This window comes from Alligator mississippiensis, chromosome 4, assembly GCF_030867095.1.
Source record: "Alligator mississippiensis isolate rAllMis1 chromosome 4, rAllMis1, whole genome shotgun sequence".
In the NCBI taxonomy this organism is placed as follows: domain Eukaryota; kingdom Metazoa; phylum Chordata; order Crocodylia; family Alligatoridae; genus Alligator; species Alligator mississippiensis.
This window is the reverse complement of record NC_081827.1, coordinates 152466570-152491622: the sequence shown is the minus strand read 5'-3', so window position 1 is coordinate 152491622 and position 25053 is coordinate 152466570. Positions and strand designations below refer to the sequence as shown.

Below are 25053 nucleotides of genomic sequence, written 5' to 3'. Positions count from 1 at the left end.
GTTTCAACTGTTTTCTGCTCAACAGCGCCATCTGCTATGGCCACTGAGGCAAGAGGTGTCAGAGGTGCAGCTATGAGCATAAGCCCCTGTTCCACATCCTGTGTGACTGCAAGCTCCATGGGTGAGCCTGGTGACTGCATCACAAAGCCCTACAGGACCAGACAGTACAGGTCATGTCTGTGTCAGTCAGAACAGTAGCCATGAACCAGCCTCTCCCAAATTGTGACAGCCAGTTATGCCCGTACATTATAACAGACAAGAACAACAACCATTGTCTTATGGGGTTTTGATGATCAACGTGACCACCCCCTTCAAGAACCAGTGGCAGGCTTTCACCAAACCATGGGAGCAAAAGCTGTCCATATACAAGCCACTGCTTGATACCCTGAGGGAGAAGAGGTACAATGTGAAGTAACAAGCACTGATTGTTGGGGCATTTGGAACATGAGACCCAAACAATAAGAGTATCCCATGAGCCTATAGAGTACCCACTGCTATGTGAAACTGATGAGGTGCCTCCTGGTATCAATGCCATCTGATGGTCAAGGGACATCTACATCAAGCATGTCATGGGCCATCAGCAGTATGAAGATAGTCAAAATCACCGTCCAGAAGCAAGAGTGAGGGGATGGACTGAACTCCCCGGCACGCTTACTATATATCTACAAAGACTGTTAATGCCTTTAAGAGTCTACCACCCGAGCAATTGTACACTGAATGCTAAAATTATTGTCTAAGAATGTCTTACTACCATCTAACTTTGTACCGATATAGTTACCATGCATAGGGTCTTACCTTTCTTCCTATCATAGCATGGCATTGAAGTTTCTTAGGCCCTTTATTCTGGTCTAATATAGGCTGCATGACTAACAGCATGCTTTAGACTGAGCCAACATATGCCAACTATGTACCCATGTAGCTACCATGCACAGAATCTTATGTTCTCTTCCAATTCTACAAAACCAGGTAAATAACCTTAAATTTATACATTTCTAATAATTTTTTAAAATCTACCATTAACTGACCCATGCTGCAATGCAAATGTGCAGTGTTGGGTTCAGAGATGCATGGTGAAATCCTGCCACAGCTGACTCATGCTGTGAAGTGCTAGATGGTTCACACACATGGTCGTGGGTGGAAACGGTTAGACTTTCCCTTGCTTGGTCCCTTCTCAAAGGAGCTCTGAATCACTAGTGTACTTGAACACATATTTAATATTACCATCAATATTTTCTTTATTGCTGTATGGTAGCATCTAGATGTTCTTGTTATGATTGGTCCTAGCTTTGCCAGGCACTACAATCAGGGGTGGGCAATTATTTCGGGCGGAGGGCTGCTTACTGAGTTTTGGCAAGCCTTCAAGGGCTGCATGACAGGCAGCCAGGGGCAGATAAATATTAATTTTCTAAATTTTTTAGGGGTCCTGCGGGCCAGATGGAATGGCCTGGCAAGCCGCATCCAGCCTGTGGACCGCATTTTGCCCACGCCTGCACTACGTGCACACACTGGTAACAAACTGCCTGGTCCAAGACAGTGTGATGCCTGCTGCTTCTTGCCCTGTGGCTTGCTTGGAGGCCCACTGAAGTGAGCAGGGCCTAATTTAAGATGCAAAGTGAAAAATGAGGGATGCAGAGAAATCAGTCCTTTCTGCACAGAGGGATTTCTCTGGGGCCTATTGGGAGCCACACCAAAGTAAGCAAGGTAAAAAATGAGGGAAGCAGAGAAATCTCCTTGTGTTGCTTTATGAAGAAAGGACCTGATCCAGCAAAGCACTTAAACATATACTTGTCTTGAATCACTTCTGCAGCTCCACAGAAGGCTGCCGCACTGGGCACAAGCTTATGAGTACACACAGCCTGAGTACTTTGCTGGGTTTATTCCCTTCCTTTCAGTATTTTCCTGGTGTTTGCATTATTACTGAGTCCAGGCTTTTCACTGCACCATTTATCTCAGTCTGTGGCTTCATACTTTCCCTCTCCTGCACTTGGACAGAAATAGGAAGACACACATTTTTATTTCTCAGCAGATCTATCTTTAAATATCTCCTTGGTGTCTTGTCAAATATTGTGCAAAAGAGCTAGAAACTCACAAGGCCAATATAGTGGATTGATGTGATCTAGCTGAAAATGTGGTTTCAGCAGTTAAATCATTCAGCATGGAACAATGTGTTATTTGATGGATTCCCTTGGAAGATTAGGATGTGGAGTAGCAGCAGAGTTTGAACACAGAGTAGAAGATACAAATCAACAGCAATTAGGAAGGTTCAGAGATAGAAAAAAATCCCAAATAAGTCTCCTTTAACATGTCCAGCCTGTTGGCATTCTGAGCTAGAATAATGCTGATCTGACTCACCGCTGGCATTAATGAAGTTTGCACCTCTGGGTGAGCAATTTAATTTATCTCAGCAAGCCAAAGCTCATTATAACATCCATAAATGCTATCAGATGAAAGCAGCATCCTTCAGCAATCTTGGGGATTAAAGGAAAGAGGCATTAGACTGACAAGGCTTTTATTGGAAGGATGGTGATCTGATTGTGTGTTACAGCCTAATGTGATACAACACCTCATTTACAGCTGTGAATTCTCTGTATCGGAAAGGTAATCAGGAGCCCCTGCAACACTTGGTCCCTTTTTTATCTTGCATTTCTGAAGAGACGTTTCCCAGGGATGCTGCCAGGATGAGCCATGGTCCTACCAGGTCCAGCCATGTGAGGATTGTAATTCCTTCTAATAAGTATACACTTGGAGGGGCACTTGTTTGCAGAATCATATAAACACATATGGGGAGTGGAAGAGGAGGTCAGAAATGTGTGGTCTTCACTTTCTAATTGTGTGTGTGTGAAAATATATATATCCCCCCACACACATGCACATGTGTGCACACAAACATACCCCCTTCTCCCTCCCCCTCCCTGCCATCTCAGGATCCAGTTGCTTGACATTCAGCTTCTACTGCTTGCTCTTGCCTTTCCCTTGCTTTAGCTTGCAAGTGGAAGCAGGGCACAAATGCATTTGATATCTCAGAACATGCTGTGTGTCAGGACTGCCAATCATTTTCACAGCAGTGCAGCTCTCTGCTGGCTAGTGGCACAGTTTGCTGTGACTAAGTCAAAATCCTCTTGGCAAGAATATTGTTTGGAAGGGCCATCTCCAACTATACAAACATTTACCATGATTGTCATGTTTGACTTTTTTTTTAAATCTAAATGAAACATTTTCAGTTCCTGGATTTGTTTTCTACACCCCCTTCTCCTCCTTTTTGAGTGTGAAGATTTGCATGAGGGGGGAAAAAACAGAAAACAAAAAAACTGGGAGTTTTTCATTTTAGTTTGAACTGAACATCTTTGTTTCATTAAAACAGCACAAGGGGAAATTGCCAGGAAATCCTTTTTTTTAAATCTTCCTTTTGAAGTCCTCTGCATCACACACCCCACATTTGCCAGCCATCCCTGCTATTTATTAATGGCATCATGGTAGGATCAAACAGGCATGGTCAGAGATAGTAAAAAGACACTAGTGAGCTAAACTTTGTGAGTTAAAGACAAGATGCAGCAGAGTGGAACAAGCAAATGTTGGGTGTGGGTGGAATGACAGGAATGAAGTCTGGGATGGGCAGGCTGTGCACACAGTTGGGCTCCTCACTTGCCATGCCACTAAATAATGTTCATTAATGCCATTTGTAATTGAGCTAGGGATTGCCCCACTCCTACTGGCTGGTAGGAAAATGTTACGTTACGTGATATAATGCAATCAGAGCTGTAGTAACCACTGTGACTCTGAAGTGCAGAAAACAATCACATTTTAATCAGCAGTTTGGCATGCGAGTGGCCTCCAATCACACAATTTATTACTGGTGCTGTGCTCTCTTTGCTCTATCACACAAATATCACAGCAAGCGCCTCATTCTTGCATGATGTTTTACAACCAGGGAAAGTCAAGAACATCCCCATTCAACAGGTGTGAAGCAGAAGCTGCAATGCAATTGCCTGCTGATAATTAGCTACGTACAGACAAGGCAGGGACTGGAACCCGGATATCCTGATTCCCAGCCCAAAGCTCCATCCATTGGCCCATGCTGCTCACATGACTGTTAAGAAGTATTAACCTTTCCCAAAGTTGGAAAATACTAGGCTGTCGGGGCAGCTAATTTCTCCTTAGGAACATAGTTCTAGAAGGGAGCGCCTCAACCTGGGGAGTCCAGTCCCCTGCAAGTGCAGGCAGCCATGTCTTGGGCATGAAATCAAAAAGGCAGGACCACAAAAGTGTCCACTCCAGCCTCTCCTGCATGCTACTAGCCCTATGACTACCTCAAGTGTCTCTTGTCTCTCAAGAGCAAAGTTAAAGAGGGTCCTGGTTAGCAGTTCCAATCCACTACCCTGATGCTTTGTGCAGTCCAGCTTCACTTAGAGGACAATGATCTTTGTTGAAAAGGTACGGCATCAAACCTGTTTCCCTCTTTCAGTCACTGAGAAACCAGGCCAGACCAGGGCCAGACCAGTCAGACAAGTTGATACAAGGTGTGTGCAGCCAGTGCAGGAGGCATACACCCCAGAAAACTTTCTGAGACAACTAGTGAAGGAAATTTTTGCAGTACTTTACACCATGTGGCCACAAGAGGGCCAAAAAGCATCATTGGATTCTGCCACCTTTGGACTGTTTCCCTTGCAGAGGGGGTTTCTGTCCCTTTCCTGCTGAGCCCCACACCTCTGTGCATTTACATCAGGAGCAGGCAACCCCCCGCACAAGTGCCAGAATGTGGCATGCAAAGGCATTTTGCTTTGTCTGTGAGCCTTGGGGTGGACAGTAGGGAAGAAGCCGAAGTTGTGCTGCCACAACAAGGATTGGGCCCCTCACAGCTCCCCCACTATCTGCCCCTGACATGCCAACATCTACAAATCAAGGTTGAAGGTTGGCATTCTGCCCAAAAATGTTGCAAACCCCTGATTTACATGCTCTGCTCATATTTGTTTGTAGGGAGCTAGCTTGTTTTGAGCGTGATGTGTACAAACATCAGTAATTACCCTTGCTGATACAGCAGCAGTCACGGTGGAGAGGCTTGCGTCTTCCAGTGACCATGAGAGCAACGCCGTCTGGAGCTCGTACTCATGGTAGGGCCACCCATGGTGAGGGGGAGGTCCCAGACAAAGAATGATCCAAGAAGACCTCAACTGTGGAGCAGGCGGAGGAAGGCTGCAGCCCCAACGGCTGTGAAGATGGAAGAAGGCTGCAGTGGAGAAGTTGCCCCAGTCATCATGGTTCACCATGCCACTGAACCCGGCCACCAACCACCAAGCCCAACTACGCACCAGAGTCCCCACGCTAAACATGCCACATGCAGGCTTCCATCCGCTCAAGATCGCCCTCAAGCATGGAGGCATTGACACTGATGGCTGGGAGGAGCAAGCTGCTGACTGCTCGATGTGGTGCCACCTGGTCCACCAAGGCATGCACCACTTTGACGCCCAACAGCTTGATACTGAGGCAGAATGGCAGCAGTGGAAGAAGGAGAAAGAGACTAACCTGGGGCTGCAAATCCCACTCCCCCGCGCAACAACATGACCACATTGCCGAAGAATGTGTGTATCCAGAATCGGGCTCCTCAGCCACCTGAGAACCCATCAAGCCTGATGGACATCATCCTCGACTCCGAGGAACTGCCACCGCCACTGGCAGCAGTGCCTAGCACCCTGCCTAAGGCTGGACCCACTCGTACTCTCTTGTTGTGAGGGACAGCTCTGCTCAGTACAAACAGACAGAGGAAGGGGTATTAGTCCCATTATGCAGAGGTGAACATGAGACACAGCACCTTGCCCAGGTCCTCACAGGCAGTCGCTGCAAAGCAAATAACTGAATTCAGAGCTCAATGGCCAGTTCAGAGCCTGAGCCACAAGCCTGTCTGCTACCTCAGAGGTGAGAACCTCCTTTCTCCTCTTCATGAGCTACTCATCCTCCACCCAGTGCTATAGCTGGTGCAATCTGATAGCCCTCCCAGGGGAACTCCATCAGCACTACACATGTTCCAACTGGGCTTGTCTACATGTCCATATTAATGTGACAATAAACTCCAGCTCTTATCACGCTGGAGTTTATTGCTTCCAAGCACCACATTTACATATGTGCCCAGGAGCATAGCACATTGAGCCGGGTCAGTGCAGCCCCAACTGGCAGGAAGCCCAGGGGTCAGTCTGCCAGCTGGGGCTGCTCTGACCTGGTTCAACAGACTGCAGAGGGGCTGGCTGGCACACAAGGGTGCTCCAGTGCAGCGCTAGCCACTGACCCAGCCAGCCACGTCAGTGTCTACGTAGGCACCACTGTTGAGTATAAAATTTGTATTTACAAGTACTACCCTGCTGTGGAGTTTATTAGTTTACCCCAGTCTAATAGCCCTATATACATAAACCAAGGGTGGGCAAAATATGGCCCATGGGCCACATCTGGCCTGCCAGGCCATTCTATCCAGCCCACAGAGCCCCTAAAAAAATTAGTAAATTAATATTCATTCACTCGGGCTCTCTGTCAAAGCTGACTGGAGCCAGGGGCAGTAGGACCCAGAGGGAGCCCTCAGCAGGCTTGCAGGCTTCAGCAGCCCAGACCCGCCCACCCCCAGCCAGTTCCCTGATTTCCTGCCCCCACCATGCTCCAGCATCAGGTGGCTCCTGGGACCACACTGGTAGGGGTGTGTATGTGTGTGCGCACGCATCAGCAGGCACAGGGGCAGAGAGAGAGAGAGAGAGTGTGTGTGAGTGTCTTCATAGGGTGAGTCTCACACACACACCCCCTCCATACACATGCACCTATGCCTCCCCTTGCACTGCCATACACAAACCCCAGCCGCCCTCCCCCCATACCCACCCACACCCCACACACCCACAGCTCCCACAAACCTATACCCACCCCCCCAAAAATATACAAGAGTAAAACTTCATTTTAAGCTATTGTGCAGTCACCTCTGCATACACTACACAAACACATGTAAAACAGGACAAAAATATTTTTTGAAATCAAATTAATCAGTGTTGTAGATGATTGCTTTTTAGAATATAATTTGGTATTTGTCTGGTTCTGAGATGGCAAAACCCCTTGCTGAAAGGAGTACTTCTGGGGGCAAAGGGAGGGGCTTCTGGTGGCAAAAGTCAGGGGTTAGGGGGTGGGACTTCTGGTCACAAGATGGCAACCAGGGGGCGGGGCACCTGCCAGGGGGTGGGGCTACCCATGTGGCCCTTGCCAGCTTGCCAAAACTCAGTAAGCAGCCCTCCACCTGAAATAATTGCCACTCTTGGTGTAGACACCAAGACATTTACTGGGCACATCTACACGAGACACTTTACTTGGGATTAGAGATAATTACTGCACAGAAAGCATCACCATCTATGCTTGCTGCACAGTAATTGATTCTAATCACAAATAAATTTGCTACCTGTAAATACAAGTAGCAAATTTGCTCCCATTACTTACTGCACTGTATAGCATATGTAGACAGCTGACCAGGAGCAAACTTGCTCCCGGGCATCCTGGCAGCAGGGAGCAGGAGATTGCTCCCTGCCCCCACAAGCTGTCTGCTGCCTGGGCACCAGAGCCCTGTGGGCAGGCCCGCCCCTGGGGGGGGGGCAAATTGGGGCTACCCCCCTGGGCCCTGTGCTTTTGGGGGCCCCGTGGAGCTGGGCAGACCAACGGCAGTGTGGAGCAGGATGGAGCGGTGGCTTTGTGTCCAGCCGCTCGCTACCCCCTACCCCTGATGCTGTCGGTGGCGGCAGCAGCTTTGGGTCCGGGGCCGTGGGATCAGAGCAGGGGTGGGGCCTTGCATGGGGTGATTTGTCACAGGCCCCGCACCCTGCTTGGGTCACCTCTGCCCACAGGAACCATGCCCTGGCAACAAGGAGCTCCCAGCTCCTGCTCCCCAGTTGCAATCGCAGAGCAGAGGCTAGGAAGATTGTTCCAGCCCTGCTCCACAAATATGGAGCGGGGCAGGAAACAGACTCTCTAGGCCCCACCCCATGATTGCAGAGTAGGGGCTGAGAACTGTCGTAGTCAGGTGCAGGTCCCAGCCCCGTGTCCTGATTTGGCGATAGAGGCATGGGGCTTGGATTCCCTGCCCAACTGAGAGCTCACTGCTAGCTACCCCACTTGCAGATCAGGGTAGGGGGCTGGGACCTACTTCTTCCCTGCAGCTCTTTCCGTTTCCTGTCCCTGATTGGGGACCCTGAGCCAGGAGTTACCTCCTGCCAGGGCAGGGGGACATTGTCCCTGTCCCTGGGCAGCAGGCAGCCCCTCAGGGGCAGAAAGCATTCTCCCAGCCCCGTCCAGGAGACAATTGAGCTGGAGAGGGTGGGAACAGACTGCTGTCAGGAGTATCAGATCTTCTCCCTCAGCCCTACACATATAGATGCCTGCCCGAGGTGTGTTTACTCTAGAGTAACTTGCCCCACAGCATTTGCATGCGTAGACACACCCACTGTGGAGCTCATTAGGCTACTCCATAGTAAACATCTTGTGTAGATGCACCCACTGACACTTTGGGGGCCAGGATTTATTTCCCTGAGTTTCTGTTGAAAATATCTAAATGCAAGGTGTGGCCCAGCTGTTCATTGGGTTTCCTTATGTGTGCAGCACCACAGTACATCCCCATAAATGTGCTGTCATGCACTGACAGAGGCAAGGGATGGGTGCATAAGTGTGTGAGACAATGAGAGAGGGAGAGAGAGAGCACGTGTGCATATGATGCACTCCCAGAGAGGGATGGGGGTGTGCACTACCCTCTGCTGGATGGAATCAGAACTCTTCAAGCACAGGCCGGTGGCCCCAGCCCAGTAAGCTGGGCTTCCCTTTAGCTCAGAAGTCAGGGCCTGGCCATTTTGCAGTAAAGCAATGTCAATTTTATCCTCTGTGTGTTACCGAAGATCTGAATGGCCATCGCACCCCGTGTTACAACAGCCACAGGGTTCAGGGTGGGTAGGGATTTATGGTAGAGAGAGCAAGGAGCAGATTTTAAGAGAGTCCGCAAAGATGGAAATAGATGCTAATTATCATTAAAAATCCAGACTTAAGTGACAAGAGGGGGAGCCTACAGGAAAAAATCAGCCTAGCCAGTACTGCAACAGGGAATGTGCCTGTCATTCTGGCTTCCCTGTGTGATCGGCACTTGCTTAGTTCTCTGAGTGCCCCGTGTCCTGGATTACCCAGTACCATCCTTCCTGCCTGGCCCCTTGTGCCGGGGCATCTAAATGAAAAACAATTAAAAAAGACAGTCTCACTAATTTTAATTAACGGTCCACCAGAGGGACACAGATAAATCTGCCCAGCAAAGCACCTGGAGGTGTCACAGAGCTGACACCCTGCCAAAAGAGGTGATTTACAAAGGAATGGCTGGTGTTTGCTGAGTCTGCCTATTGATTTATCCAGTGAGAATGAGGTAGGCATTTCAAACAGGTCTGCAAAGGATGGGTTTTTAATCACATCCAAGCAGGGCCTAACAGGCAGTGAGGAGGCTGATACAGAAAGCAGATGTTCAGGTGCCCACTGGTCCTAGCAGTTTGCATTAAGCTGTTTATATTGGGTTGAGAGGAGACACCTATTCCTGTCAGTGCTGAGGCTGCAAGAGAGTCACAGCTTGGAATATTCTCCAGCAAAGGAGTTTAAAGGAAGCTAACAAGGAGGAGGAGGGGACAGTGGAACTAGAGACATTTCAGCTGGCTTGCCCCCTGAAACCTGTTGCTTGATCTCCAGAGGTGAGTAGGCATCCTGTGATTTTGAGACAGAGATCTTGTCTTCCTTCATGTCTATGTAGCACCTGGTCCAGTTGGGCTTTAATCCAGGTTAGAACACCATGACCCTTCTGCCATAAATATACATTGTAACAGTTGGCAGAGAAACCAGTCACCAAACATGTCCCACGCCAGGGACAACACACAATGCTTTAAAGCTTTCCGGCCAGATCAGCATCTGTGGACAGCTCAGTACAGAACTCCCAGTTCCAGCCCAGCACTGGCAAGGCCAGACCAAAAACAGAGATTTTGCCCTGTGACTCAAGAAGAAAGCTCCTGTCTTCTCATTGCCCCCCGCCCGACCCCAAGGGCCAGGACTTTCACTAAGAAAGTCCTGAGGCTTAGCTGCTCCTTTCTCCTGGCAGGGGAGGCAGACTCTGAGTCCACTGAGGACATGTTTCAGCCCTTCTTCACAGGGGCTCTGTAGCTGGGATTCCCTACTGTACAGGTAGGGTGGGCAAAGGCATGTCAGAATTAAATGGCGAGGGGAAGCCCTGTGCTATGCCTCATCCCCTGGGCCTATCAGATGAAGGGGATCTGCTGTAGAATGAATGGAAAGGACTACCATGTAGATGCATGGGGCTGGCAGCAGGGAAAGGATACTGAAGGGACGCAGAGCTGCTCTGAGACCAGGAGGCAAGGCCTTCCAGAAAGTTACTGCAACAGCTGTTTCAAAGGGAGGACTGGATTTACCAACTGGGGATCAAGCTGCTTCACAAAGTGGAAGATGAAGTGCTAAAGGGCCATGCTAAATTACTCCTACACCTTGACTCACCCTTCCTGCACCCAGGAGTGGGGGACAAGCACTAAATCCACTGCATCCCTCCCTGAGTCCTAGGCAGGGTGTGAACCACTGCTGGATGCAAAGGCCCCTGGCATATCAGGGAGGGGCTCCCCCCCACCAGCCTCATATAGGTCACTGTAGGAAAGCCCCCAAAACTTTGGCATCTACACCACACCCCAGAGCCCCAGCCCAGGGGAGCAGACTTCCTTTCTCTCTACCTATTGTCTGCTCTATTCACTGTAATGCCTGCATTTTCACTGTGTGGTGTGTGACTTGTCACCTCTTTTCAACTGCCTGTATTATGTTCAGCACAGTGGGGCCTGATTCTGACTGGCAGCTTCAAGTACTCCTACAAAACAAATATTAAATGCTAAAACTGTCAGGGCAAGCAAGAGAAAATGTGTATGTACGTGTGTAAACAGATGTGCATCTATGTGTGCACAAGGACATATAGGGGGTATGAAGGTGTGCATGCAGCTCGATAAAATCTGGTCAAGACTTTCAAAAGGGGATAACCTGAAGTGCTGAGAATAAGCAAGTCCTCTTTCAACTTGGTGCATGGTTTTGCTTAGCTGTGCACATCACATGGCTGATCTGAGTTTATGAAAGCTATCACATATGCTTACTGGGGAAGTTATCCTGTATTTTTAAAAAGGTAAGACACGGTCACCACATAATCAGCTTCCCATTCTTTCTGCAGCGTGTGGAGATGCTCAGCCTGTAATTTTAAGTTTAAATTGTCATTAAATTATTGATGCAGCCCTGGAAGATCAAAGTTAAGGTTGTGAGTCAGGACAGTAAATTTCAGCTCCCTGATGTGTGTACCGGGGTGATAAAGTTGTTCAGTGGGGAGTGAACTAGGAAAGACACCAGCATGCTTGAATGTAGTGCCAGGACATTCAAGAACTAATGCTTGCTGACAGTAATGTTGGGGTTGAAAGTTGTTCTGGCTCCTGATTTCTTTTGCTTTCTAGCACTGGGTTTCTGAAAGGAAATACAATTGTGATTTCAAGTTCACAAAGTGCTCTGTGTGGGGATTATGCAGTCTACTCAAGAGGATGTTTTCTGTTTCTAGTCACTATAAAGAATGAACTGGCATTTACTGAACATCAGTTAGCATCACACAATTGCCTCTATTGTCTGTATGATCAAAACAACTGTGGAGATAACTATGGCTCTCAGCAGCAGGTATTTCTGACGGGTTATGTCAGCTTCACTCCTTGTGCTACTGTACATGTCAAAAACATTTGTGATTTGCTGTAATGTGTACACGTAGAATTCAATACACATGGTATTCCTATCATGTGTAATACAGCACAAAGATCTTGCTGACTGTGGGCACATCTACATGAGACATTTACCGTGCAGTTGACTAATTAACTGTGCAGTAAACATCTCAGTGTCTATATGTGCACCCCTATTAAGGCACAGGAAAGTAGTAACTCCGCAGCAGAATAGTATTTGTAAATACAACTACTACCCAGCAGCAGACTTTTTTCGTGCACAGTAGTGAACGTATAGACACAGAGCTGGCTGGCTGGGACAGAAAGGTGCTTCAGTGTGGGGGCTGCCTGCCAGCTGCCTGTACTGAATCACCCTTGTGCCCCAGGCAGCCTCTCTGCAGCACATTTAGCCCAGTCAGAGCAGCCCAGGGCTGGCAGGCTGACCTTCCCAGACCCCCTGCCAGCAGGGGCTGCTGCAACCTGGCTCAGTGTACTATGGTCTGGGTGCAAGTGTTAACCATGCGCCTGGTAGCTTCCTGGGAGCAATAAACTGTGGAGCAACAAGGTCTGCAGTTTATTGCTGTGCACTAATGGCATGTGTGGATGTGCCCTGCATCCGATTATCTGCACTGCTCAACACACTTTAGTAACAATTGAGAGTAGACAGGGAGTTTCTCTCCTTAGTTCCCTATGAATTTAGACAAATCAACCAGGGCAGTGCTAGCTTTTGATTAGGGAAGCCAAAATTTTGCAGTTGTGAAACCACCACGCAGACAATGTGCCAGGAGCCTCCTTGGACTTCCCCTGTCTTGCAGTAACATTTATATCAAAGCAGACGGCCCTGGCATTTGCTTGTGCTGTGTCTCCCATTAGTGGTGAGTAGAGTGTGAGAGGGTTTGGTGTACTCCATCAGAGGACAGTCCATATAGAGAATAGCAGCACACTCCAAAGACCCCAGGAAATGACCCAAAGAAGAGACAGTTACACACGTTTCCTCACTATGAAAAGATTAATTTTTTTCTTGGTGGTGGTAGGAATATTTGGACAGTTTTTTCAGGACATGTTCCCACGGGCTGCATCCAAAGGTCCTACCATTAAATTCTCTCCATCTCAGCCCTGCAAACCCTCACCCACTAAACAGCTCCTGGGCATGCTGTCTGTCTCAACTAACACAGGCACCTCCTCACAGCCTTGCTCAGCAGACCCAGGCCCTGAGCCCCAAAACTCCAGGCAGCACCGCATCCTGCACATGAGAGAACTGGAGCTTGTTAATACTTCATTGAGTCTTTCTTGGCAGGACAGCTCTCCTCCTACTTGGAGGAGCAGTCCCACCCTTCTGCAAACCACAGGCCTGTGCTTCACCCTTCCATGACCCAGCAAATCTCTGCTCCCTAATGAGAGAAGGGGAGAGCTGCCTCCCCTGGCCAGCAAGTAGTGGGTGTTCTGATGGTTCAGATCACCAGGATTTCTCTTAGATGCCTGGGCGGCAGTAAGTGCTGGCCTATCCTGCAATTTTTTCTTATAATCACAAAGTAAGCTTTTTAACCTGCTTGCTCAGGACTTCCTTGCCCAGAGCCCCTGGCCAGGAACAGTGGCACCTCTCGCAGTGCCAGCAATGCAGAGACAAGGCAGCAGGAAACCTGATGATATGGGAAGCACTAGAGGGGTGTGAGCCAGCAGCCAGTAGCTCCATGTATCACAGGAAAATGCAGTAGCTGAAGGATGCTGCAATTCCCAGTAGTCACCACACTGTCTGAGGATTGAAAGGTTTAGGGTGCAACACACACCTCGGGGTGAGCTGAGTGGCAATGCAGGGTGACAGACCTAACAAGGAACCCCAAAGATCCTGGATCCTTCTCTGGCAGTCTTCCTGGGTCTAACCACAGGCCTCCTGCCACCCTTGCATGCCCATCCTCCCTCCGCTATGCCACCATGAGAGCACCCCAATTTCTATTTCTGGCTCCACTGATGTCCCCCACCACCAGGAAACAAGTCTGCAGCAAAGGAGGAGAGCACAGTGTCTGCAGACAGGGAAAAGGCTGAGATACAAGGCTCATACTGTGAATGAATGGGTCATGGAAACTACCCTCCAACCCCTTTAGATGAAAGCACTGGTGAGGAGGGAGTGCCTGCCCCTGGTGTGAGGGCGCGGACAGTCTGGAAGAGAAGCACAGAAATGGGCCCAGGACACCACACCAAACACCCTGCAGTAATGATCTTCTGGGCCCTGCAGCCCCAGAAAAGCTATGTTATTCTCTGCAGGGGGGAGGGGAGGGAGGAAGGGAAGGCAGTAATAATTAAACCTTTAGACCTCCTGCTCCATAGGTGGGGATGAAACCTGCCTCTGCTTGCATTCCTCAGGCTCCCTCTCTCCTTCAAGCCCCCTTTGGAAGCCAGGTGGTGCTGGTTCCTCACACCTCCTGGGTAGGGTGCTTTGACAGGATGGGTGCCCTGCTGCTTGGTGCGGCAGAGGCTGCTGTGCTTTTCCTGATCCTCTGGCTTTTTCAATGCTCTTTGTTCCCGGGTCCTTGAGGACAATACAGAGCGATTATTAAAGCTCAGTGTGAATATAAACTGAGCTGAAACAATTAGCCAGTCAGCGGCTCTGTCTGTGCCATAGCACATCCTCGCCTCACTCTGGCCATGGGACCAGACAGTCAGAGGCTTGAGGAAAGGAGGAGGAGGTGATTAAAGACAGTGAGAACAGGGTCAGGAACAGTTCTGCTAAAACCCCCACAGTCTGAGAAAGAGCAGAGAGTCAGAGACTCACTACAGTTCCCAACATACACTGTGGCTATCTCTACTAGTAAATCACAGTCAGTGCAAAGAAAATGCATACCCAGGGATGTTCCTGCAGCCTGGCTGTGTCCTCTGCCAAAGTGCACAGCCATATTTTGAATACTTTCTGAAATACAGGGTGGAGAAGAGAAAACTGACTCCACTAGGAACACTTCTGTTTTTTCTGGCTAATGCTTCCTATTACTCACCAGCTAAAGCATCCCATCCCCAGTGATAAGCAGCCAACCAATCCCCTGCACTGAGAAACTGGAGCCCCTGCTAACTCAGAGCATTCCAAGAGAGGTCATTCTGGCCAGCACATACATCCCCAGTACCTCCCAGGCTCTGCTTGCCACAAGCCCAGACGGCAGGAAACTCCTCACCCCACACTGACATTCTGCGGAGGGATCGAAGACCAGAGTTGTCCCAATAAACATAGGAGTTAAGGTGGAAAAAATTGCAGGGGGAAAACACCAGTCCCAGAACTTCAAAAGTGAGCTTTAGGGAGAAGGTGGTATTACTCATTGAATGTAGGGGGATTGATATGGGAGCAGTAAGGTAAGAAGGGCCAGATAGGAAATTCAGGCAGCCTCTCCAAGCACTAATTAGTCACCTTGCACTTGCTCTGTCTTGCTGGACTGAAGGCTCTGACACCCAAATCCCACTGGCTTCATTTATTGCTCCCTGCTCCTTTGAGAATCACCTCCTAAATGTATGCACCTTACAAAAATGCCTCTGCAGTGTGATCCACTCCAGCCCATGTGACTCTCAATCCTGTCACACCCACAAGAATTTCAACATGACAACAGTGTGAATCATGTGAGGGCACATCTTGAAATCCATGGATTAAGAAGCACTCCTGGGAAGGACAGTAGGAGAAAGGTTGCTTTAACTGTGCCTCCATGTGACATCCCCACAGCGGCTGGGCTCCTCCTGTACTTCACAGGTTGGAACAGCAGCTCCTGAATGCACAGCTGCTGCAAAGGTTGTGGAGGGCGATTGCAGCTCCCTAGGAATGGATTGGAGACCTGTAACTACTACTAACCATGAGCCACCCTCCTCTCTGGTTCTCAGTGCAGGCAGATAAATGTCCCTTAAACATGCCACACAGCAGAGCCATTGGAGCTGTATCCTGTTCTGAGCCTCTGCAGTCCTAACTGACTTCCTGTCTTTGTCTTCCACTTCCTTAGGGTGAAGTTACATGTTACATTTAGACTATACTAAGCCAATGGAATGTTAAGCAGTGTTAAAGCTAGAATGTGTTATAAACAGTTGCATGTTAAGGATTAATACTGTTTCTTGCCTGCACAGCTCTGCCTTGCCACTAGAGGACTGGTGATCAGAGGTGTGGCCAGGAGCCCGGACATCTGGGCTTTATCCCTGCTCTGTGTATGTGGGGGAGGTGGGGCTGGTACATCCTGGGATACTGGAAGACTGCAAATTGCTCATTTTACCTCTGGAACAGACTGAAGTTACCCTAACATGAGCTAGGTAGCATGGCTCAAGTCAACTTTTGCCTTAAGTGGTGTAACTTTGAGACACTCATCGCAAGTTAATGAGCTTTAACGTGCAGATGCTCATGTTTTAAGTACTCTTAGTACGGTCTAAGTGTAAAGTGTAACTTGATCCTTAAGAATGCTGTTCAACATCTTCATCAGTGACTTGAACGAGGGGGTAAAAAGCCCCCTGTTCAAATTTGCTGATGACACTAAGATGTGGGGGGATGTGGGCACACTAGAAGGGAGGAATAGGCTGCAATCAGACCTAGATAGGTTACAGGGGAGGGCAAATGAGAACGGGATGGGTTTCAACACTGACAAGTGAAAGGTACTGCACCTGGGGAGGAAGAACCAGCAGCATACCTACAGGCTGGGGAACTCCCTTCTCGTCAGTGCAGAGGCAGAAAAGGATCTTAGAGTCATTATTGATGCCAAAATGAACATGGGCCGACAGTGTGGGGACGCGGTCTGGAAGGCCAACCATACCTTGTCATGCATCTACAGATGCAACTCAAGCAGGTCCAGGGAGGTGATTCTTCCCCTCTATGCAGCACTGGTCAGGCCGCAGTTGGGAGTACTGCGTCCAGTTCTGGGCGCCGCACTTCAGGAGGGATGTGGACAGCATTGAGAGGGTTCAGAGGAGGGCCACCTGCATGATCAGGGGGCAGCAGGACAGGCCCTATGCGGAGAGGCTACAGGACCTGAACCTGTTCAGCCTCCACAAGACAAGGCTGAGGGGGGATCTAGTGGCCTGTTACAAACTAGTCAGAGGGGACCAGCAGGCACTGGGGGAGTCCCTGTTCCCCCGAGCACTACCAGGAGTGACTAGAAATAACGGTCACAAGCTGGCAGAGGGTAGATTCAGACTAGACATCAGGAGGCGCTACTTCACTGTCAGGGTGGCTAGGATCTGGAACCAACTTCCAAGCGAAGTGGTACTGGCTCCTACCGTGGGAGTCTTTAAGAGGAGGTTAGACGAACACCTTGCTGGGGTCATTTGACCCCAGTACTTTTTCCTGCCCATGGCAGGGGGTCGGACTTGATGATCTGCTCAGGTCCCTTCCAACCCTACCAACTACGAAACTATGAAGATTGGTCTTGCAGGATTGGTCCATAAAGCCACTCAAGCTATGGTGGGATGGGTGGGGAATGGGTTTCATAGTTTCATAGTTGGTAGGGTCAGAAGGGACCTGAGCAGATCATCAAGTGCAACTCCCTGCCATGGCAGGAAAAGGTACTGGAGTCAAATGACCCCAGCAAGGTGTTCATCTAACCTCCTCTTAAAGACCCCCAGGGTAGCAGCCAGCACCACTTAGCTTGGAAGTTGGTTCCAGATCCTAGTCGCCCTGACTGTGAAGTAGCGCCTCCTGATATCTAGTCTGAATCTACCCTCTGCCAGCTTGTGACCATTATTTCTAGTCACTCCTGGTAGTGCTCGGGGGAACAGGGACTCCTCCAATGCCTTCTAACCCCCTCTGACTATTTTGTAAACAGACACTAGATTCCCCCCTCAGCCTTCTCTTGTGGAGGCTGAACAGGTTCAGGTCCCTTAGCCCCTCCTCGTAGGGCCTGCCCTGCTGCCCCCTGATCATGCGAGTGGCCCTCCTCTGAACCCTCTCAATGCTGTCCACATCCCTCCTGAAGTGCGGCGCCCAGAACTGGACACAGTACTCCCAACTGCGGCCTGACCAGTGCTGCATAGAGGGGGAGAATCACCTCCCTGGACCTGCTTGAGTTGCATCTGTAGATGCATGACAAGGTATGGTTGGCCTTCCAGACTGCGTCCCCACACTGTCGGCCCATGTTCATTTTGGCATCAATAATGACTCCAAGATCCTTTTCTGCCTCTGCACTGACGAGAAGGGAGTTCCCCAGCCTGTAGGTATGCTGCTGGTTCTTCCTCCCCAGGTGCAGCACCTTGCACTTGTCAGTGTTGAAACCCATCCTGTTCTCATCCACCCACCCGTAACCTGTCTAGGTCTGATTGCAGCCTACTCCTCCCTTCTAGCATGCCCACTTCTCCCCACATCTTAGTGTCATCAGCAAATTTGAAAAGGTTGCTTTTTACCCCCTCGTCCAAGTCACTGATGAAGATGTTGAACAGTGCGGGTCTGAGGACCGAGCCCTAGGGGACCCCACTGCCCACATCCCTCCAGGTCAAAAATGACCCATCCACCACCACTCTCTGGGTGCGGCCCTCCAGTCAGTTAGTGACCAACTTGACTGTGTAGGTGTCGACACCACAGCCCCCTAGTTTTTTAATGAGAAAGGGGTGAGAGACAGTGTTGAAGGCCTTCCTGAAGTCCAGAAAGACTACGTCCACTGCTACCCCTGCGTCTAAGGATTTTGTGACCTGGTCATAGAAGACCACCAGGTTGGTCTGACAGGACCTGCCTTGAATGAACCCATGTTGGTTGCCCCTAACCATAACCCCCCCTGCTGGCTCCTCGTGGACATGCGCCAGGATAATTTTCTCAAAAAGCTTACCCAGGATCGAGGTAAGACTGACTAGCCTATAGTTTCCTGGGTCCTCCTTCCTCCCTTTTTTGAAAATGGGGACCATATTGGTCCTTTTCCAGTCCTCTGGCACCACACCAGAGCACCACAAGTGCTCGTAAAGCCGTGCCAGGGGTCCCGCAATGACCTCTGCTAATTCCCTCACTCTGGGGTGGAGGTCATCAGGACCAGCTGATTTAAATACATCCAGTCCCTCCAGAAGTTCCCTGACCAGGTCCTCACTGACCCTAGGCCTGGGTGCGCCTCCCCCGGGGCCTGAGGGGGTCCCTGCTCAGGAAAATGGAGGCAAAGTAATCGTTAAATAGGTTAGCCTTGTCATCTGGTGCAACAACCGGATTTCCTAGCATGTCTTGCAGAGGCCCCACGTTACCGGGTACCTTCTTTTTGTCCCTATGTATTTAAAAAAGGACTTTCTGTTGTCCTGAATCCAGGTCACTAGTCCCAGTTCCATCTCCGCCTTGGCCTTCCTGACTCTCCCCCTGCAGCCCCGAGCAACCGAGGTATAGTCCTCCCTGGTGATGGTCCCTCCCTTCCATTGGGTGTACACCTCCCTTTTAGCTAGGAGGTGTTCCCGGATGGTTCTGGTGAGCCATGAGGGCTTTTGCGCCCTCTTGCCCCCTCTGGCCCTTGTTGGGATTACCTCCCTTTGGGCTTGGAGGATCGTCTCCTTAAGGAACAACCACTCTTCTTGGATACCCAACTCCCCTCCCCTCTGGGACCTCTGTACTTCCCCAACTATTCTTCTTACCTCATTGAAATCCGCCCTCTTGAAGTCCAGGGCTGCTGCCTTGCTGCAGGCTTTTGCCACCTTGCGCTGGATGGTGACTTCCCACACATTGGAATCTGGGCCTAGTGTCACAAAGAAAAGGCTCTTGAAACACACGCCAGTTGCCCACCCAGTACCCATCCAACACTACACAGAGCATATGCAGTGAGAGAATTGCATTGCAAAAGGGGATCAGGACTCATAGTAGAGATGATATCTTGTATTAGACCAACAAGATTTTTGCAAAAAAATTATTTAATTGCAAGCTTTAGGGTATAAACACCCTTCATCAGGCATTGGAGAAAAGACTGTAAAAGTTCTCCTGGGTAAAAATGAAAGTTCATATTTCATAGGATTTCACAGAGGAGTCAATAGATGGAAAACTCCTCTGGGCAGTCAGTTCATAGCTGGTATGGAGCCTGTCACCTCCAGTTATGAACTGACTGCCCAGAGGAGTTTTCCATCTATTGAGAGTCCATTTGAAGAGGGACTCTCTCTTGTACTACCTCGTTTTCCATGAAAGCTGCATGTGATCGGATGCTATGAAATTGTTGTGAGCAACATGACCAGCATATTTACCCTTTGACCAAAGAGGACACAACTTCCCTCCGAGACCTAGTGAGTAGATTGTAGCCTCTCAGCCCTGCTGGCAAAGGTGACTGCCAGACCCTGGGTCTGAAAAGATGGTTGAATTCTTTCCCTTCTGCATTTCCTTCAGTTCCACTCCCAACCCTTTCAAAATTCTTCTCCTTGAATTTTCTCCTTCTACTGTGACTCACCCCCTCCTTTTTTCTGTATTCCTCCCTCTTTCATCTTGCTTGTGTCATTAGAGGTCTTCATCCCAGGCAAGTGGTCTCTGCCTAAATCCACAGTGACAGTTTAGGGCAGGAAGCAATGAACAAATTTGTTGCATCAAAAACTTTAACAACTCAGGCAGAATGGAATCACCCCAGTGGGCAATGCAGCCATGCCTGCAGAGCATGCTTCCTGGTTAGAAGGGAGAGTGCCAAGAGATCTTCATTGGCCATAAGTGGTCAACCTTTTATCTTATAAAACTGCAGCTCCTGTAGTACCTACTAGGGCACCATAATGCCAGTCCTGCAACACAGTGCTCCCATCTTCCTGGCCAGGGCATGAAGAATGTGCAGCTTTGCCTGTTCATGGAATTCTAGAGTGCTTCCAAATATACCCCTAGATTATCAAGGGGATTCACTTTGGCCTTTGATTTTTGGGGTTGCTCAAGAGACTGAGTTTTATCTGCACTAATGCTTTGCACACGTGAGTCAGATTTTCCAAAGAGCTTTATTGCCTTGGCACAGAGACTATTACATGAACCAGGTTGGGGCAGTGACTGTGCCCTTTGCACCCACATTTACATTATGTCAATGGCTTCAAGGGTAACAGAAATAAGTGCAATGGCATGGGACACAGCACAGCATAGCAGGGGAAAACAGCACCCAAAATCTGAACAAATACATCAAAGGGAAAAACTGTCTGTTTGCAGATGCTCCTTTAGCAGAAAGAGGCTGAATCCACTGATTCAGTGATCCATGGTGGCTGACTTGCTCTGCTCTTGCATATTGGGCAAGTACTGTAAACCTCCCTTGTGATCATGAGCTAACACTTGCCTCAGTTCTGAAACATGCTACAGTCTCCGGCTTCCAAGCAGAGTGCTGTCTATTAGACACCATTTCAGAAGCTATCTCATTTTTTCACAATAACTGGCAGCCGTCATTCAGCAAGATAAGGATGGGGTCAGGCAATTATTTAAACATGTCTCTGGAAAAGCTGCAAGTCAAGGTGGTGAGAAATCCAGATCAGGGATTTTATTTAATTTTATTTTTTGCATCACAGTGCTGAGCTGTGGCCAGATTTCCAAAGCTGCTACACCAGCACAGATGCCACAGTCTGCAGCCTGGGCGAAGTATTTTTTTAATTATCCCTGAAATTCATTAGGCTCCACATGCTACACCAGAACGTTTACAAACAGATCTCTCTCTTTTTTCTGTTTCCTTCCTCCACTTATATCAGCTTTAGAATTGTCAGGGAAAGCATCGTTTTGTAGCATAAGCTCTGCTGGGTGAGTGAATGATTGTCTTCTACAGGCACTGGCTGGGGACAGCACTTAAATGCTCAACCCTTCTCAAAGCGACCATACCTTTCCACTTCGAATGTAATAATAGCAATGGGGAAAGAAGTCCAGCCTGCCCTTAGGAACAGAACAACACAGCAGACTGCAGTCTGTAAAATACTCAACCCACCCAGCTCTTCTGACTTCTTGCCAAAGCCCCAGGCCTTTACTCTACAGGCACAGCATGTCAAGCAACCTAACCTCGCTCTCTCACATTGCTGAGCCTCACCCTCATGCTAAGGGGAAGGAAGAGGCCAGTACCTTAGCTTCTCTGCTCAGATTAACCAAGTATGCTACACACTAACCAGAGGCATAAACTTGTGCATCCTCTGCCTGGTTCTTCTGAGGCATCCACGCCTCTGTCTCTCATCCCTGCAGGATTTAGGATTCAAGGTGACTGTCAATGTTTAGAAATACAGGCAACAATGGAAATGCTGCTGGGCATATCTCATTCAGAAAAAAATGTTTGTGCTGGGAGTTGAGCACGCTTTAGGACAGGGGCGGGCAATTATTTCAGGCAGAGGGCCGCTTACTGAGTTTTGACATGTTATTGAAGGCCGCATGACAGGCAGCCAGAGGCAGACAAATATTAATTTTCTAAATTTTGGGGGGGTCCCGCAGGCCTGATAGAATGGCCTAGTGGGTCGCATCCGGCCCGCGGGCCATATTTTGCCCACCCCTGCTTTAGGAAGACAGAGACTCTGCAATTACCAAAAGACTGGGTCCTAAAGTATCGAGTTGCAGAAAGACTTAAACCTCACATTTGATGCTGATTTGTCAAGTTTGAGTCCCTGTCCCTTCTCTGACTGACAGCCACCCACATCCAGGGCTAGGGCAGCATTTTACAGCTCCCATTAGTCTTTCCCCTTTCTGTTCAGACAAAGAAGCCTATTTACCTTGAAACCCATCAATACAACATCCACTGGGACAGAGGAAAATAGTTCAGGGAGCAAATGGTACTGAAAGGGAGCTAACTTCTCAGGGTTCAAGGTTCCAGCTCACCTTTCAACACAAGGAATGTTGGCAAGATCTTCCCAGAAGGCAGACTGTCCCACAACTCCTGTGTAGTGGCTGGCATCTTTGTAGACAGCTGGTACTGGTCCTGGCTGGGGATAGGAAGCAGTTAGAGCTAGACAGGCATGAGGTCTAACCCAGGCTGGGGCAGTTCTTAGGCTCCTGTACACAAGAGAGGTGCCTGAATGTCTCTGCTTTTACTGAACCATTTGCTTTTTAGCCCTACACACTTGCTGCCTGAAGGATTCTCTCCATACCAAAATGGGCCATGTTCAGCTCTGCAGTCTATGAGGGATTGTGCAGTCAGTGCAGTTACACTAGGGATGAATTTGACCACATAGCTATTGCAAGGCTGTCAGAGCTGCACAATCCCTTGTTTTTTTCAATAGGCTCGTAAACCATCTCTTTAAAATCCCTCCATTATCGCCTTCCAAGACTTTTAAAGCAGACAAAAGCTGCAGCTAAGGGAATTCTCTGGATTCGCTAAGTCATTTCATGAGCTCTTCTGCTCCAAATGACAAAGCTAAAAACTGATATAGAAGGCTTATTAAGGGATACATTGAGGAAGGTGAGGGCACTGAATCTGGAACAAGGGACATGTCGTTCATACATTACATCCTCACATGTCTGGACCTGAAAGGATGTGTAATAGATATTTATTCTGTACTGTCCCAGAGGAATAAATACATATAACCTCCTATTTTTTTACATAGTGTCTTTGTTTAGTTCTGCTTCTTCAAGAGGGTCTTTCCCAAAATGTCCACAGATGACACCAGTACATTAACAGAAGCTTTGCAATGGGGTGGGTGAGTGTTTGGAGCCATTTCAGATTTGGTAGAAATAAATGTGTGACCTGGATTTTGCATCTTTTTCTCAATACCCTTGCCAAGAAGTCACCAGAACCATTCTTCCCCTGGGCTAGGCAAAGAACCCAGGCCTCTAATCTATTCTGCATAAACTCTGACACCTAACCTCATTATCACAGTATCACAATATCTTCCAGCAGTGCCTGTCACATGCAGTTCATCCACACTTTCTCATCCTCTCCCTGGGGAGGTGGGGAAGCTGTGATTGCCATTGAGTGCTTTGTTTGAGTAGGGTTTTGTTTGGAGGGTTTTTAAAAAGCATACGGGCTGCTCAGTGCTTATATTACAGAAGGTAGGTCTGCCCTGCGCACCTAGAATAGGAGAGAGGGAGGTTTTGTGGCCGTTCATCCACTCCCTAGTGTTGGACATGCCCCTGAGAAAGCCGTCTCCTGCACAAACAAAATTCACTTTTGCAGTAGTGGAGCCACTGACCACCATGTCTTTGTCCCAGAACTCTAGGCACTGACAGACATGCTGGGTCCACGTGACTGAGCACTTTGAGGACAAGGTCAGAGACTTTGAACGTGATTTGATATTCCAAGGGATACTGGTATAGGGAAAGGAATCTGACTGTATGTGTTTGCAGCAGCCAGTATTGCTGAGGACATGCACTGAAGCGTTCTTACTGCTTGGAGTCAGAGATGATGGCATGATGCTTAGGTATATTACACTGCTGTAGCTCAGATGGGCAGTGACAAGGTGCGAAGGACGGAGGCCAAGTCACTGGGGAGGCTACAGAACCTTACTCACAGAGGCTGGCTGCTACGCGAGAACTCAGCATCAGCAAGGAATCCGAGTATCTCCTAAGTAACAAACCGAACCAACCAGCTGCAGATTTCTATCCTTAAACCAGAGCATGCAGCAGCATGAGTGCAAACCTTGCAAAGTGCTTTCCTCTTTTCACTATATCACCCTGATTTGCCTTGGGTTTACCTTCAGCCAGGTGCTCTTCATTCACAAGCTGATCTCATCCAAGCACACGAGGCCATGTTGGTGGAGTTGAGTGACTGTATGTGACAAAGGAAAGGCAGAGCTGCATGTCGCTCGTGTGTTGTGGGACTGGAGTCCACATCACCTGCTGGGCGCACTTTCTGTCTACATGGCAATGGCCAAGAGCAGAAGAAACTGCCCTTTGTGGCACTGCAGAGAGGAGGTCCTGGCTAGCTGCTGGGTCCAGCCCACCCAGAAAGGATGCAGGCCACATACTGCTCCTCCCATATCCCCAACAAGTCCAGCAGTGAGACAACATGATCTCGTGGCTGATGACACCCAGCATAGCACCCCCGACCCCGAGGTGAGAATGGGAACCTTTTTCATTGACCACAGCTCCTCTAGCAGTGCTGAATCCGTGTGAGCTTTAGGAAGAAAAGCAGAGCACACAACGCCAGCCAGGACTGATTTCAACGGAGCTCCCGCAGCACTGGCCGCTGCCCTGCTTAAATACCTGCTTTTTGAACTAGGGCAGATCTGCCCCTGGAAGCTCGCTCTAGCCCAGCTACTGGGGGCAGGAAGCTGCCGCTGCCTAGAGCATCCCGCCGGTTCTGCGGGGCAGCAGCTGGCTCCTCCCAGGCCCGGGCCGGCTTTACCCCCCACCGCCGCTCCCGAGGTGGGGAAGGAAGCGCACGAGCTCCGTGTCCCGGCGCCGCCCCCCGGAGCAGCTGGCTCCGCTAGCTCCGCCCCGCGCTCCGGGTTTTCCCTGCGCCCGGCCCCACCC

At 49.3% G+C, this 25053-nt stretch overlaps 1 long non-coding RNA gene across 2 annotated transcripts; it reads right to left on the bottom strand.

Moving 5' to 3' along the window:
• Positions 1 to 1594: 1594 nt before the first annotated feature.
• On the bottom strand, positions 1595 to 24976 carry LOC132250284 (uncharacterized). Of its 2 annotated transcripts, none has more exons than XR_009461951.1 (4): positions 24273 to 24976; positions 22462 to 22565; positions 19311 to 19411; positions 1595 to 5224 (listed from the first exon to the last, which is right to left on the bottom strand). It is a non-coding gene; the product is annotated as an uncharacterized LOC132250284 (long non-coding RNA). The 2 variants fall into 2 exon arrangements; XR_009461952.1 differs by lacking the exon at positions 1595 to 5224 and adding an exon at positions 15358 to 15555.
• Between the last annotated feature and the right edge of the window lie 77 nt (positions 24977 to 25053).